The following is a 13,329-nucleotide window of genomic DNA, read 5'->3' as shown; positions in this document are numbered from 1 at the left end:
TGGCAAACCTTGACTGTTATTATACGTGGTGTCACTTTCTTATTATTCCCATCATGCCTCCCAACATTATGGCTATTTTCATGGTCCTTTTTATTTCCTACAAAGGGCTTGGCTCTCAATAACTATTGCTTAGTAACAACTTCTATTACATTCTTATCAATGAGATGTGTTACATGGGGGAATTCCAAAAGGTGTGGGAAATTCTATGTCACGTTGAGGATTATAACAATGTATCTTCCTTCCATTTGCAAGAGATAGTTTGCAATCAACTTTCTCCTCCTCCTCCCTCCCCCCCCCCCCCCCCCCACTTTCTCACCCACACACATGCTCTCTTTAACTTTCATTTTGTGTCTTCTTCATTGTTGGGGGTTTTGTCCCTAACATTTGATAATTGTGAGGTCAATTTTTGAGAAAAATTGTGTGATGGGGAGACTTCTAGAATTGATGCATCAAGCTCACATAATAGATGCAAGTAGAAGCTCCCTCAAGAATACAAGAGAGATGGAGGTCAAAACATGTTTTGTTATTTTTCTTTCTTCTTCCATACACAATACAATGTACACAGGGTATAGATAAGATGTAACATAAAAAAAGTGGCCTATTGAGTCAAACAATGCATGACTTATTATAATAATTGATTAGCACTATAATTATGCTAGCTAAGAATGTAACTAACAAAATACAATAAGTGGTAAATCAATGGGCATGTAAAGGTCATGATAACGATCAACATGCTAAGTGTAGATGTGTAGACCCATCTAACCAAGTGATTCATCATTAATGTATGCACATGTTGATCTTGCCATCTCAATACTCCCCCTCAAACTCAATTGCATCTATGCAACTAGAAGAACGCTTACCATCAATGTCCACATGTGTTGAGCTTGCCATCTTAGCATTGCCTCTCAAGCTCAATTGCATTTATGCAATTGCAAGTAAGATTTGAAATCTTTGAAGATTCTCCATACCTAATGCCTTTGTAAAAATATTAGCAACATGATCCTGTGTGCTAATATATTCCAAGTTAAGTCCACTTGCAATACCTTCTCTCTCACAAAATGATAATGTATCTTTTTATGTTTTGTCCTAGCATGGAACACGCGGTTTCTTGTTGCTAACTATATGGTACTCATGTTCTCACAATGAATGACAACTAGAATATATACTTGCACATTTAAATTAGTCAATAACTTCTATAGCCATACCACCTCACATGCCACCATTGTAGCACCTTTGTTCTCTACTTCTGTACTAGATAAAGTAACATAGGTTTCTTTTTGTACTCCAAGTGGTGGTTGCACTACCAAATGAAAACAATTATTGATGATAGATCTTCTATTTTATATACTATGAGCCCAATCTATATCTATGATTCCCAATACCTGTATATCCTTACCTACCTCATAAAAAATTCCATATTGTCAAGTGGAATTCACATACCTCAATATCCATCTAATTGCATCCAAATGAGGCTTCCTAAATACTTGCATAAACTAACTCACAAGCCCAATAGCATAGCTCATTGTCTTTGTAATAGTCATCTAAATCAACAAACCCCTACTTTTCACTTGAGCATAATAGGATCTTCTATCTCATCTTCTTACAATCTCATCCAATCACATTGAAAGAGACTTACACACTAGCATACCATACTTGTGACAACATATCCAAATCATAATGTCTTTAGGACATCAAAATTCCATCAACACACATGATCGCCTCCATGCCAAGAAAGTAATTAGGAGCATTGTGCATAATCAACAAACCATTGGCACCATCTACAATTGTCCTAGTAAAAATTCATAAAAAATGATAATCCATAGGACAACAAGATAAGGAAATTGTTAAGAAAGTTCATTTTACAAAGGTATTATTGAAAAAGTAGCAGCTTATAGGCTAGAAAATGTTGGAACCACATATGTGAAGTGATTGTTCTAATTGCATTGTTGTAGAGGATTGTCCTAAGGAGAGCCAAGTGTTAGCAATTACTAGAGTTAAGAAAAAAAATGAGATGGATTGGAATGTGTAGGAGAAAGATAGGGAGGCAAGATTGAAGAAATGAATAGAGGACAAAAGAAAAGAAGGGTTAAATAGCTCTATCAAGAAAATGCAAGCCCGATGTAGGGAACTCAAGTAAGAAAAGGAAGGTCTATAAGAATTGTTGCAACAAAAGGGGTCTAATAAAGAAGGTTCAAGTACAATTAAATTGCTAGAGGGCTTCATAAATTGTCCAGGGCCTTGGCTATATCATCTTTTCAATTTACTTTAGAATAGATTTTGGATTTGATTCCAAGCTTTAAGGAGAAATTACTGTAAAAAATATCTAGTAATCAAGGAAAAGTGTGGCAAAAGTAAGTGGAAGAACCCAAAGAAGTTTCAAAATGTCAAGCAATTATCTCTACCAAGATCGAAGTAGTGGATGATAAAATGGAGTACCTTGGGAAGCGATTTGATGATATTTTGCTAGATGATGTATCAAGAGTTAATGTTATCCTTGAATTGGCATATATCAAGCTTCCTATCGTGGATGCATATAGGATCTTGGCCATCTTAGCCTCCTCATCATCTGGCTGGGGACAATCTACCTAACTAACCTTCTCATGACAAGGCAATGGAAAGTCAATCGACTTACCACCTTGCATATGGAACTGCTAAAGGACTTTATAAATGTACTCCTTTTGTAACAATTAGACTACTCCCTCATAGTAGTGATTGCATGTAATGTGCATATACAGATCCATATCACTGCGATGATAACCTTGTAAATGCATAAAGGCGTCGAACTTATGATACCATTCCCTAGGTGCTTGCTTAAGTCCATAAAGACTCTTCTTCAACTTGCACACTAGGTGCTCCCTTTCCCTTTGTCTCAAAGCCCTTAGGCTGCTTCATATAGATATCCTCATGTAGGTCCTAATGTAAGAAAGCCATTTTAATATCCATCTGGTACAAGTCCAAATCCATCTATGCAACCAAGGCCAATACCAAGCCAAGGATTTTCATTTCGACCATAGGGGATAATATCCCATCAAAGTTAACTCCCTTTTCCTATTCAAAACCCTTAACAACCAAACATGTCTTGTATGTGGCTTAGGGCGACTAGGGGTGCTCTTCAACTTATACATCTACTTGCATGGAAATGCTTGTTTACTATCTAGAGAGGCTGATTTTGAAGGTTGTAGTAAAGGAGAAGCAGTAAGGATTCAAGCAAGTAAGCAATCTGTAAGATGCTCTCCTATGAGTTAAGCTTAGATTGCATGGCCCTCTCCCAAGGAGTCCACCTTATAGAACATGTAAGATACCATGTGAGTTCAAAGAAAATGGTATTTTATTTAGTAAAATTTATAGGATTATAGTTACAATAGGGATTTTTCAATTACAATTTGAAAAAAAACTTGAAAGTTTAGTAAAGTAAAAGGGGTCATTTCATGGCCTTATGGCATGTAAAGAAAGGATATTTCTTAATATCCTTTGAACACACATTATATAGATGATTTTTTATAAGTGCATCCCTTAGACCTGCATAATAGGCAAATCATGGGCCACTACGTTATCAATAGTTGATATAGGCTATCTAATTAGGGCTGGCTATAGTATAACAAGAAGTTCCTCATGAAAGATCACCCTGTGTATCTCAACTACTTGCTCTAGTCCGATTTGCATATTTTTTTCATGGAATACAACATCGTAGATATGGATAACCTTCTGAGCTTGTGGATCCCAATGGCAATATCCCATCTCACCTGTAACATCATATCTAAGAAATATGCATTTGATGGACTTTGGATCCAACTTATTGTATTTGTCTTTGGGAATATGACAAAAAGCCTCACATCCATAGACCCGTCATACAAGGGAGGTTTACTAAACCATACCTCCTCTGCAACTCTACCATCAAGAGCGATACATGGGAATCTATTAATTAGCTAAATAGCAGTAGTAATTGTCTCAGTCCAAAAGTATTGTGGTAAGCCTACTTGACTAAGGATATTGTGGACTCTTTCCTAAATAGTCCTATTTATGCACTCAATAACACCATTCTAGGGTGGGGTATATAGGGCAATCAATTGATGCTTGATATATTAAAGCACATTCTTAGATGTAAACATTCCAGTGTATACATTGACTAGTTCTCAACCATTTCAAAAAAAAGCGAATGGTATCTTTGACTTCTTATTAATAGGATAGGCCCAGACCTTATGTGAATAATCATCAATAAATGCAAATAAATTGTTAATCCCAACATGAAGAAAGCAAAAGGAAATAAAAAAGACGCAGGGCAAAGGCGGAAAAAAGGTAGCTCGACCGAAGAAAGAAGAGGAGAAAAGGCCAAAAGCGCAAGGGCAACCTTAAAAAGTCCAAGGCAAATGCAAAAGGGGAAAGGTGCATTTTAAAATACAAAGGCGCACCCTGAAATCTCGTAAAAGAGTGCCAGGGGGTGGAAAATCCAGAAAGCTAAAACAGAAGACAAAGACAAAGGCCAAGGCAAAGAGAAACGGAAGACAAAGGCGCACAAGGAAAAGCGCAAGTCAAAACTATTGTAAAATAGCGCAAGCGCATCATGGTTTAATTCAAGGAGCGCCGGGCTCTCATTGTGCAATTTGTAAATGTAGACGGGCGGTGGAAAGGAAGCTAGGAAGATAGAAGGACAATGGGAAAAAGGGCCTAGGCTATGGCCAGCCATGTAAAAAAGGGGAAAAGGGGATGATCGTCCAAAAAGGGATTTAGGGTTTTGTATATAAAGTTGAAAAGTGAATGAGAAGCTCATTCTTGTGTGTGGCCAAAAGTAGCTCTCCTCTTCTTCTTCTTGTTCTTGCTTGCTTGAGCTTGTGCTTGAGAGAGGGAGTGTGAGAGTGTGAGCGAGTGAGTGTGTGAGGGTGAGGGACCGGGGAGGAGAAGCTCTCCATCTTCTCCTCTCTTCTTCTCTTCTCTTCTCTTCTCTTCTCTTCTCTTCTCTTCTCTTGCTCGCGGCAATGGAGCTTGGAGCGTGGAGCTTGGGGATGGAGCTTGCTTGAAGCTTGCACTTGGATCGTGGAGCTACCGGAGTGCACGAGAGAGGAGGTAACTCGAACGACATGGAGGTAAGCTCACTACACTCGTAGATATGGATGGCGCGTCGGCTATATGAGAGGTAGCCATTAGTTCTCGGCTTGGAACGCTTGAAGCAATAAGCGGTCTGTGCGTCTTGGCGATTGAGCGAAAGCTCCCACATTTTGGTTCTGTTGCCGAGACCAATGGATTCAAGCTTGAGCGCTTGCGCGCTTCGAATCGAGCATTGGAGTAGGGTTTTCCCCGAACCGGTGCTTGAGGTAGATAGGTAGGAAGTGAGGGAGTTTGAAGAGGTATTCGATCTCCTTAGCAAGTAGGTTTTTGGTTTTTTGGATTTGGAAAAGCATGATGGAGTAGTGTAGGTGATTGCTTTGTGATTTGTATGCATTTAGGATAGGAAAAAACAAAGAAAAAGAAGCAAACAGTAGGGTTTTCTGTTGCTGTATAACAGGCTAAAACAGAAAAATAGGGGCACAGATCCTTGGAGTGCCATTTGATTCGAGCACCATAGTGATTCCAGGCATGTCTGGCATTTCCTTGTAGTGTTTTGTACCTATTTGGAAGGCGCTGGACGATTCGGTGTAGTAGATGTCAGCCTAGAGGCATCTCGTGCAACTTGTGGGCCGTCGGCCGCGTAGTCGGACCAGCTCGTTCGAGTCCCAGAATCGGACCGAACCAGTCTAGAATCGAACCAATCCATAATCGGACCAATTCAAAATCGGACCAGTTCAGAATCGGACCAGTTCAAAATCGGACCACTGGGCAGATCGGACCACTCCAAAAATCGGACCACTTTTCGATCCGATTCCCAGAATCGGACCAGTCCCACCAGTCCCAAAATCGGACAGTCCGACTACTAGAATCAGACCACCCTGTCCGATCCGATTCCCAGAATCGGACGTGATCAAAATCGAACCACTGGGCCAATCGGACCAACCCAAAATCAGACGTCCAATTTTGATAATCGGACTCCTGAAAATCAGACATCTGAGAATCAGACAAAAAACTATCAAAATTGAACAGGTATCTAGAACACAAATTTTGACGCATCTAAACCCCGAAATCGACCCCAAAAGCTACGTAGAGCTAAAGCCACATCATAGATCCGTCACACTGGGATAAAACTTAGAGCAAGTAGTTCAAAATTTGGCTATAAACGGTCCTCCAAATTGCGCATGGTGTTTACCATAACGTCCCTGAGGGCCGGGGGGACTGCCCCCTGGACCCCCGTAGAGGGGGCTCTGCCCCCCTCCGCGCCTCCCCCAAGTAGGTTGGAGGGAAAACGTGCGTCGTGACAGGTCCTCCAAATTAGACCCTAGTGTAGTAATGGCTCTACACGAGCGTGGATCCTCACTTGTAAAAGAGCAACCAAAAGCCCATACCCGAACAGAGAGAAACAGAGACCCTAGAACCTCAACGGGGGCTAGGGCAAAAAGGCCACACCACAAGAACACATGTACATTGTGTTCAAACTGCGTCTAGTCGAAACAGAATGCAACATCATCAAGCTATCAATGCGAGGATGACTACACATGACAATCCTGACGATAGATGTACCTTGAGCAGTGCTGCACAAACGACCCAAGACCTCAGTAGAGAATCCACATCTGACTGTGCAGTTAGGGACTCAAAGGCATCTGTCAAAAGGCTTAAATTTACGAGCCAAGACCCGAAAGATGACATAGTACCACCTGCTTATCTTAGGGTCAAACTCACCGCGAAAAGAGAGCATACTATCGATGCTCTGATTGATGAAGGAGCAGATTTTAACATCTTGACCTATGAATCATGGACCCTACTAGGCCAACCAGAGCTCACACCGACTAGTGCAACTCTTAACCCTTATGGGGGACACCCACAAGCACCCATAGGGAAGTGAAAAATCCTTGCGACAATTGAAACGGAAAGCTTGCCTATCCTATTTCATGTTCCTCCAAATAGTGCTAGCTGCGGGAAAGAAACCCTCCTGGGAAGACCCTTCAAAAGGGCGACCAAGTGTGAGGCTGACTATGTAGCACAGAGGATACACCTGACGCTACCGGGTGTGAGGATAGTCACAACCTTTAGCAAGGGTGACCTCATCGAACCTCAAGGAAAAGGCAAGGGAGGTGTTAACATAACAGTAAAGGCTACTAACGAGAGCAAGGACTTGTTGAAAAAACTGATAGAAGCACATGTCAAACAACGAGAACCAGTGGGAGTGAGGCCATGCTTGAAACAAGAAGGTCAAGAAACAATGCCAAGGACGGGCTTTGGATTTACAAATATCATAGAAGACCCCAAAAGAAGCCCAAGCCTTATAGACGAAGGCATCGATGGAGGGTCAGCACAACGCCACGATGGGTGTCCAAAGCATTGCTACTTGCTCAAGGGTATTACATAGGTAACCCATGGATTTGGGTGCCAAAACCCCTTACTAACCCTCCCTGGTCGACTGAAGGCCAGATCATATCAAGAGAAAAGAAGCGTAGGAGGAGATCTAAACAAAAAACCAAGTCTCGAGTCAACAAGAGTGGAGTGACTGATCCCCTCAAGGTCGAAATCAAGAAACCAAACGGGACCAATTGGAGGGTAGATCCTCAGCCTAGCGTGCTTGACAAGCAAATGCCAAATGTAATTGTTGAGGATACGCAGAAGCCGCTAGTGCCCAAGGAGCCTTTGATTCCCCAAGAGGATAGCAGGCATCATAGGCACAACATTGCTCATGGCAAGGTTAAATGCTCAACAAGGCAAATAGCAAAATCTTCTAACAGCCACGAGCAAATCTCCCAACGAGAGTCAAAACCACTTAGGAGTCCCAAGTCTCCTATACCTTCTTCCCCTAAACGGACATAGGAAGCACAACAGTCGTCAAGTGCAGCTACTCAATCCCAATCTCTATCTCCATCTAAGCTTCCAAATGTCCAAGAGGTGGGACATGACACTAGCCATAGCTCTCGGCCTAAGGATATGCCTGTGCAACCTAATGTGACTAGATCAACTCATGCTGGATCTACACAAATGAATGCTCAAAGGGCAACAAAAGACACTACCACTTCCGATCGCCCTAGGGACCTCACACGACAATCCACTAAGAGTAGCTAGCCCACTGGACTAGCCACTACTACTTCCAATCAGGGATCACAGCAGTCAATAGCCCTTGGTCGTGACAATGCCCCTTGCAGAACATGTCCTTAGTAGTTTACCTGTGGAGGAGGTGTCACAACCAACTTCATTGACAACTCCAACACTTCCAAAGTGCCTTAAGCCTAGGCTAGAGGAGTTAAACAGAAGGGAAGGGCTAGACTCTCCAAAAAGGGAGGCATTTGTATCCTCACACCCTAGCGAGGCTATTCAGCAGGCCATGGCTATGTCCCATGAGGACACACTAGAGAGAGAGAATGCTGAGGCCCGACCAAGCACATCAAAAGTTGACCTAGTCCAGGGTTCTGAGTCATTGAGAGATGCACCTTCACTGACCAAGAAAAAGAGGAGAAAACAACGAAAACAACAGCAGTTGGTGGGTGTGGGCCCCAAAAACATTGAGACGAAGAGCGCTGGAGAGCTGAGGAATAAAGCATCGAGTCCATCCACCAATGAAACTATTGATGCCTCTCCTAGTAGTGGTGAAACCTCAGACACATCTATGTGCTTTGAAAAATCAAAGCAGTCGTTACCATCAACGGCTGCTTGCAACACTCAATCCACCGATAATAGAACTCGCATTGACCAATCAAGAGTGGATAAAATGTTGTCACAATAGGGTGACAAACTTACACCAGTCACATCCAAGGAGAACCATGACGCAATAACAAAGCCTCAAGGGAAACATGGAAACCCCAACAGCATGAGAAATCCTAGAGTTGACCAATCTGACTCATCTAGGCCTGAGCCCCCAGCTATGCTAAAGCCTAGGCAAACTCCTAGAACCTTGCATGAGATAGCAGCCGAGCAAGCCCTCGTTGAACATAGAAGTGTCACAGAATGCTTAACCAAGTTGGACGCTAAGCTCAAAGTGTTCACACACGTCTATGTCCTGGTAGACATGGGCGCATTCCCTAAAGAGAAACTTGAAGAATACTTGCCATTTCCCTTATCCTGTGAAGAGCAAGAACATCTTGACGAGCACTATAACAGGCTCCTGTATGAACGTATGTGACTCATCAGAGACGAGAAAGCCGACGAACTACGCTTAACTGTCATACGCTTAACTGTCACATTCAATGGTGTGCTCTGCCAACCAAATCTCTTAGAGATAGAGCAACTAAAGTGACTATCAGAGGGCCGAAGTCAATTTGAACAACGTTGGTGTGAAAACTGTTGAGATATCGAGCTCCACTCGTAATACGCCAGGGTGACCGTTGTGTATTTATGTCACCGACTTGTTAGTTGCAGACGCGGTTGGTACACCGCCCATGAATAATAGCTACATGATAGCTATCCTTATCTACTCTAGTTCGTGGCTCAGTTAGTATGCCACCTTAGTTACTTGAGTTTGGTTTGAGACCCATATATAGGGTTCTTCTATTTCTTTGTATGAGAGTTCTTTTGGCTTACACAACTAAGAAGAGGAAAACTGTTTTCAGCCTCCACCCTTGTGTGTCTTCCCCCATTGTGCAAGCAAGAAAGCTACAAGTGAGACTCCTTCCTTCTCTCCCACAATCTTGACATGGTATCAGAGCCTTGTTCGTGGTAAGGAGCTCAAGAAAGCAAGCCAAGCTCGCGGTGGTCTGGTAAGAGGAGCAGTGTTGCTTTCACTTTCTGTTTTGGGAGTAGATCTTTGCAGGTAGCACAGCCGGAAATTGCAGGAGTGCATTGTCTCAGGTTGAGACGCCCTTCGAGGTGAAGCAAAAGGGCAGTATATGCTGCGGGAAAGGGCTTTAGCCCTTGGCGACCTTGTTTTTTTGATTTGAGGCCATTTCGGGGCCTGTTTTGGAGGCGGAAGTTTTCTGCACGCACTCAGAAAAAAGCCCAGTTTTATGCTGTGTAGCCACTGTTCTACAGGTCGGTGAAAAGTTACTGTAGAAATTGCATCGTATGCTTATGTGCAGAGACATTGGGAGTTACAGAATCATCCTTGGTTCCTGTTTATGCAAAATCGTCACTAGGAAGTGACTGTGTGGTCAAATACCACTTTCGCCAGTTTTGCAGATTTGCCCTTGTAAGGCTGAAGCTGTGTTCTTTGCAGTGACAGAACTTTTTGCAGTATTCTGTAATGGCGTCTGATTCTCTCTCACAGATTTTCACTAAAAAGCTTGACAAGAACAACTTCCAAGCATGGAAGTTTAGAATGACGAATTTCCTTATGGGAAAAGGATATTGGGAGTTTGTTGCAGGAAATGAAGAAGAACTAGTTCTTCCTGATGTTCCCAATCAACAACAGATGCAGGCATTCAAAGCATGGCATGAGAGAGCCAGGAAAGTTGTCTATCAGCATTTCAGACTCTATGATTGTGCATATTCAGGATGCAAGTACGCCAAAGGAGGCATGGGATACTCTGTCAAAGATGTATAGCACAAATACGCAAGCCAGGAAAATGCAGCTCAAGCAAGAGTTGCACAATGTGCAAAGAGAAAATATGAGCATCAATGACTACCACATGAAGGTGAAGAAGATTGCAGATGCACTTGCTTCCATTGGGTCGCCAGTGGAAGATGATGATTTAGTTTCTGTGACCTTGAATGGTCTAGGAAAGGATTATGCACAGTTCCGAACATCTGTTTCCGTCCGTGAAAGATTTCCTGATTTTGAGGAGTTGATTGCTCTTCTAATTTCTGAGGAGCAGAGAAATGGTGGTGCATCTTCTTCAGGAGGAACTTCAAAAGAAGCTGTCTTCTACTCAAATGCTGGAAGAGGTAGAGGCAGAGGTAGAGGAGGCCGATTTGGAGGCCGTGGTAGAAATCAGAATATGCAGCAAACTCAAGAAAACCAGTCCTATGGAGGAGAACGTGGTAACTCTAGAGGCAGGGGGAGCCAAAGAGGTCGTGGTGGATGGCAAAGAGGCCAAAATGCAAACAGTAATGTTGAATGCTACTACTGTGGTAAAATGGGTCATATGGCTAAAGACTGCTATAAAAAGCAGAATGACATCATGAATGGAAAACTGCAACAAGGGAATTATGCATCTTCTAGTAGACAGGGTGATGACAGAAATGAGCATTTGTTTATGGTGCAGCACATGAACAATTCTGTGACAAGTGCAGAAGAAAGCAATGATGTATGGTATGTTGACTCAGGTGCATCAAACCACAAAGGTCATGCAGAATGGATAGAGGATGCAAGGAAAATGGAAAAACCAGGATTTGTGGAGACTGGTGATGATACTGCACATCCTATTGTGCAGATTGGAAAAATTCATTTGTCTATGCAGGATGGGAAAAAGAAATACCTGTCCGATGTATTTCATGTCCCGAATATCACCAATAATCTGGTTTCTGTTGGTCAAATGGTTGAGCAGGGCTTGCAGGTCAGATTTAATCCTCATGGATGCTTTGTTGAGGATATGAAAAATAAAGGTCGCTTGATAGCAAAAGGAAAGAAGAAGGGCAGAATGTTTACATTGGATGCAAACATGTCTGAATTGAGTGCAGGAATGTTTGCACATGGGACCGGTGTAGTTGCAGATATTGATATCTGGCATAAACGCATTGGTCATGTTAATGTACAGTGACTTAAATCAATGCAGGCCCAAAATATTGTTGCAGGTTTGCCAAAATTCAAGGTTGCAGAAATGCATAAGGTATGTGAAGCCTGTCAGTTTGGAAAACAGGCAAGGAAACCATTTCCTAGACATGTTCAAGAGAGTAAGAAGCCATTGGAATTAATCCACTCTGATGTGTGGACAACTAAAGCTGCATCTCTTGGAGGCTGTCATTATTTTGTCACTTTTATTGATGACTATAGTAGAAAAGTTTGGGTGTATTTTATGAAAAAGAAAAGTGAAGTTTTTGGGCATTTCAAAACTCTTAAAGCTATGGTTGAAAAAGAAACAGGCCTGCAGATAAAATGCCTAAGGTCAGATGGAGGGGGAGAGTACCTCTCAAATGAGTTTGCAAGGTTCCTGCAGGAGCATGGCATAAAGCAGCAATATTCATGCAGTCATACCCCACAGCAAAATGGAATTGCAGAAAGAAAAAACAGACATATTGGAGAGGTGTCTCGTGCCATGCTCAATGAAAAAGACCTGCCAGATTTTTATTGGGCTGAAGCAGTTGCTACAGCAGTCTACATAATGAACAGGACTCCCACTGCAGCAATACATGGAATGACTCCAGAGGAGAGGTATACTGGTAGGAAACCAGATATTTCTCATTTGAAAATTTTTGGTTGCATTGCCTATGTACATGTGCCAGATGAGTTGAGATCCAAGTTGGATCCGAAAGCTGAGAAGTGCATCTTTATTGGTTACTCTCTGCAGCAAAAAGGGTATAGATGCTATAACCCTTCTACTCGTAAGTTTACAGTGAGCAGAGATGTTGTTTTTGATGAGATGAGTAGCTGGTATAAACCAGTAAATGTGATTGATGATGTAGATGCACAAAATGGTAATGCTGCACAGAATTCACAGCAGCAGTCACAAAATATTAGTGGACCTGGAGCGTCCTCTAGCAGTGGTTCACATTCTTCGCCATGGACAGGCAGATTGAGATCAGGAGAATCTTCTCAAAGTAATGCAGATAGTGGTATGCAGGTATCACGAAAAGGAAAAGAGAAGGTTGATCAGCCCATGTTTGATGTGAATGCAGGTCACTCTTATGTGGATAGTGAATCCAGTGGCTCAGAACAGAGCATTGATGATGAGTTGGGTATTCCTTCTATTGTTACACCTGGAGTAAGGAAGACCAGGGATGTTTTGAGAGCACCTGGGAGTGAACCTACTTTGCGCAGGTCTATGAGAGCTAGGTATCCTGTGGATAGGCTGAAATATGATGGATTTACAGCCATTCACTATGCATATATGGTTAAAGTGATACAGGAATCAGAACCCACTTCTTTTGAGGAAGCCATGGGAAAAGAAAAATGGGAGAAAGCCATGGATAAAGAAATGGATGCCTTGGAAGCAAATGCTACATGGGAATTGGTACCTTTGCCTAAAGGTAAAAATGCAATTGGTTGTAAGTGGGTTTATAAGGTGAAGCACAATGCAGATGGTTCTGTGAACAGATACAAGGCAAGATTAGTAGTCAAGGGGTATGCACAAACATATGGCATTGACTATGAAGAAACATTCAGTCCGGTTGCAAGGATGGCAACCGTAAGAGCAGTCATTGCTATGGCTGCATCAAAGGGATGGTCTTTAC

Source organism: Lygodium microphyllum, chromosome 12, assembly GCF_053477565.2.
Source record: "Lygodium microphyllum isolate KBCC chromosome 12, Lygodium_microphyllum_v1.1.10, whole genome shotgun sequence".
Taxonomy (NCBI): Eukaryota; Viridiplantae; Streptophyta; class Polypodiopsida; order Schizaeales; family Lygodiaceae; genus Lygodium; species Lygodium microphyllum.
This window is presented reverse-complemented; position numbering follows the sequence as displayed.